Consider the following 4,490-nt stretch of genomic DNA (forward strand, 5'->3'; position numbering starts at 1 on the left):
TTTACCAGAGGGGGAAAAATTACTGGGGAGCTGTGAGCTAAACAAACACCAGAGTTTGCACAGGCCTAGAAGATGATTGCATTCTGATCTCCCAGAATGGAGGCATTTTGCTAAACATCCCAGATATGCAATAAAGCTTATAGAAAAGCAATACTTTAGGAATAGAATTCGCTGAACCCTAACGTAGACATAATTCTAGCCTTCAACAGTTTATGAATAAATCTCAAAAGGAACAGGTTAATCCTGAGCAAATTCAATGCCGAATGAAACAAAACACAAAATTCTATTATGAAAGAAGACAAAATTCTCCAAAAATGTAATTTCTACAATATCAACTGTAAAATCAAGTTTATTAGATATGTATGTGAACATAAATATGTTATCTATAACCAAAGAAAAATCAGAAAAATAGAAACAAAGAAATGAGAAAGATGATAAAATTAGCAAACAATAATTTGAAAACAACTGTTATATTCAAGAATTAAAAAGATAACATAAGCGTGGTGAGTGAACAAATAGGGAATCTTAATAAAGGGAAATGTAGCAGAATAAAGTGGAAATTCTAGAATTGAAAGATATAATATTTAAAAGGAAAGAGTTATGAGATGAGTGTCACAGTAGATTAGACAATGCACAAGAAAGGTTAATGAACTAAAATAGAAGTATAGAAATTGTATACATGGGGGCATGAAACAAAAAATAAAATGCTGGGGGAAAAGAACAGCATCTCTGTAAGCTCTGGGACAATATAAAGGAGTCTAGTATATGTGTAATTGGAATACCAGGAGGAGACAAAAGAGAAATTGGGTAGGGAAAAATATTTACAGAAATAATGGTTGAAATCTTTTAAATGACATGAACAAAATAAATCCATGGCTATAGGAAAGTCAGCATACTTCAAGCAAGATAGGCACAAAGAAAAGCAGACCATAGTATATTATAATCAAATTGATGTAAACCAATAATAGTTAAAATTAATAATAAAGAAAAAATCTTAAAAGCAGGCAGAGGGCAGAAGAAAAGATATATCAAAAACAAACACGAGAACAACCGTAAGAATGATCACTGATATATTATCAGAAACTACTTAAATCAGAGAAAATTGGAACATCTGATGTGGTGGCAAGAAAGGCAAGAAAACCTATCAACTTAGAAATCATATCCAAAGAAAATGTTTTTAAAATGAAGGCAAAATAAAATATCTTCAGATAGATGAAAGCTGAGAGACTTTGTCACTAGCATATCTTCCTTTGGGCTGAAACTTTCTTGAATGTTCTACCCTAAAGGAAGATGATACTCAATGGAAACTGAGATCTACATAGAAGAACAGAGAGCTAGAAATGGGGTCAGGAGCAGTGGCTCATGCCTGTAATCCTAGCACTTTGGGAGGCCGAGGTGAGATCACTTGAGGTCAGGAATTCGAGACCAGTCTGGCCAATATGGTGAAACCCTGTCTCTACTAAAAATACAAAAAATAGCTGGGCATGGTGGCACATGCCTGTAATCCCAGCTACTTGGGAGGCTGATGCAGGAGGATTGCTAGTATCCGGGAGGTGGAGGCTGCAGTGAGCCAAGATCTCACCACTGCACTCCAGACTGGGCGAATCATACCAAAAAAAAAGAAAAGAAAAAAGAGAGAGAGAGAGGACCAGAAATGGTAAATACATGTGTGTATTTAAATTTTTTCTCAACTTAAAGTTTTTAAAAGACAACTGACTGTTTAAAAAGAAAAAACAATGTATTATAGGGTTCATTGCACATGGCAAGTAAAATGCATAATAACAATAGCACAAAAGGTAGGGCTGAAATGGAGATAGAGTGTTAAAGAGTATTTACTTTATATGTGAAGTGGTATATATTATTTGAAGGTTGACAGTGATAAGCTAAAGATGTGTATCATGAGCCCTAAAATAACCTCTCAGAAATAAAGCAGAGGGATGGCTAATAAACCAAAAAGAAAGATAAAATAAAATAATAGAAAGTATTTGGTTGATTCAAAAACAGGCAGAAAAGTAGGGAGAAAACTGTGAAGAACAGTGCCAAAAATTAGAAAGTGAATATCAAATTGGTACAGTAATGTTTCACATAATAATTACTTTAAATAAATAGACCAAAAAATCCAGTCAAAAAAAGATTTTAAGATTTGATTAAAAAGGAAACACCAGCCATGCCAGGTGTGACTCATACCTGGCATCACAGTACTTTGGGAGGCTGAAGCAGAAGGATCACATGAGGCCAGTAGTTTGAGACCAGCCTGAGAAAGAACACAAGAGCCTGACTCTACAAAAAAAGGAAATTGCTAACTATAGGCTGTTTACAAAAGACACATATTAAATGTAAAAGACATATGTTAAATATAAGTTAAAGTGAAAAGATAGAAAAAGACAAACAAGGAAATATTAAACATAAGAAAACTGGAGAGGTTCTGTTAATATAAAACAAAGTAGGTACAGAACAAGGAGTATCACCAGAGGTAAGGAGGAAAATTCCACAACGATTAATAAGTACCAGTTCATCAAGAAAACATAATGATAGTAAGTGTGTATGCACCTAGATACAGAAATTCAAAATACATAAAACAAAAAGTAAGAGAATCGAAAGAAAAAAATCTACAATTACAGTTGGAAATTTCAAAACTCCTCTCTCAGGAATGAACAGAACAAGAAGGCAAAATCTAATAAGGAGATAGTCTTGAGCAACACTATCAATCAACTTGTCCAATGGATATTTATAGAAGACTTTATCCACCAGCTGCAGTATACAGGTTTCTTTCAAGTGTGCATGAAACTTTTATCAAGAGAATCCATATGGTAAGTCGAAATCTGAGTGTTCATAAATTTTTAAACATATATAGAATATAAATATCTATTATATATACATAACATACAGTAGAAATGTAACTAAAATATCTTTATAGAATATAGACAATATATGAATCTATTTTATGTATACAATAGATTATATATATCATAGATTCAGGGCTAATGTGCAGATTTCTTACATGGGCATATTGCATAATGCTGGGGTTTGGGCTTCTAGTGAACCTATCACTAAAACAGTGAACACAGTATCCAGTAAGTGGTGTTTCCAGCTCTTGCTCCCTCATTCTCTCTCCCTTTTTGGAGTCTCCAGTTTCTGTTGCTTCTATCTTTATTTTTTTGAGAACCCATTCTTTAGTTCTGACTTATAAGTGAGAATATGCAGCATTTGATTTTCTGTTTATGCATTAATTCACTTAGGATTATTGTATCCAGCTCCATTCATGTTGCTGCAAAGGATGTGATTTTGTTTATGGGTATGTAGTATTCCATGGTGTGCATGTATCACATTTTCTTTATCCAGTACACCATTGATGGACACATAGGTTGATTCCTTGTTATTGTGAATAGTGCTGTGATAAATATATGAGTGTAAGTGCCTTTTTTTTTCTTCTTCAGGTCATAATGTGCTGATGTCTTAATAAGGTTCAGTGGATGGCACATCTCATACCTGTGCATGAACACCCAATCATCACGTTCATGAACTACAAAAGGATCTGCAGGTGTCTTTTTGATAGAACAATTTATTTTCCTTTAGATAGATACTCAATAATGGGAATGCTGGGTTGTATAGTAGATTGCTCTATTTTTAGTTCTTTGAGAAATCTTCATATTGTTTTCCATAGGGGTTGAACTAATTTACATTCCCACCAATAATGTATAAGTGTTCCTTTTTCTCTGTATCCTCACCAACATCTGTTATTTTTAAATTTTTATTAATAGTCATTCTAAATGGTGTGAGACGGTATCTCCTTGTGGTATTAATTTGCATTTCTCAGCTGGGCACTGTGGCTCACTCCTGTAATCCCAGCACTCTGGGAAGCCAAGGTGGGCAGATCACCTAGGGTCAGGAGCTTGAGACGAGCCTGACCAACATGGTGAAACCCCTTCTCTACTAAAAATACAAAAAATTAGCTGGGTGTGGTGTTGCATGCCTGTAATCCCAGCTACTCAGGAGGATGAGGCAGCAGAATCACTTGAACCTGGGAGGTGGAGGCTGCAGTGAGCTGAGATCATGCCATTGCACTCCAGCCTGGGCAACAAGAGCGAAACTCTGTCTCAAAAATAAATAAATACATAAATACATAAAAATTTGCATTTCTCTGATGATTAGTGATATTGAACATTTTTTTCAAAATTTGTTGGGTGCTTGTATGCTTTTTTTTCGAGAAGTGTCTGCTTATGTCATTTGTCCACTTGTAAAGTTTGTTTCTTGTTGACTTCCCAAAATTTCTTATAGATTGTGGATATTAGACCTTTGTTGGATACATAGTTTGCAAATCTTTTCTCCTATATTGTAGGTTGCCTGTTTACTCTGTTAGCTGTTTCTTTTGCTGGGCAGAAGCTCTTTAGTTTAATTAAGTCTATTTGTCCATTTCTGTTTTTGTTGCATTTGCTTTTGAGATCTTAGCCACGAATTCTTTGCCTAGGCCAATGTTCAGAAGAGTATTT

General features: G+C 34.6%; 1 non-coding gene across 1 annotated transcript; it reads right to left on the reverse strand.

Moving 5' to 3' along the window:
• Window positions 1–3,431: 3,431 nt before the first annotated feature.
• LOC119474242 lies at window positions 3,432–3,535 on the reverse strand. Its single transcript, XR_005203529.1, has one exon. It is a non-coding gene; the product is annotated as a small nucleolar RNA U13 (small nucleolar RNA).
• Window positions 3,536–4,490: the final 955 nt, after the last annotated feature.

Source organism: Cebus imitator, unplaced genomic scaffold, assembly GCF_001604975.1.
Source record: "Cebus imitator isolate Cc_AM_T3 unplaced genomic scaffold, Cebus_imitator-1.0 Scaffold220, whole genome shotgun sequence".
Lineage (NCBI taxonomy): Eukaryota > Metazoa > Chordata > Mammalia > Primates > Cebidae > Cebus > Cebus imitator.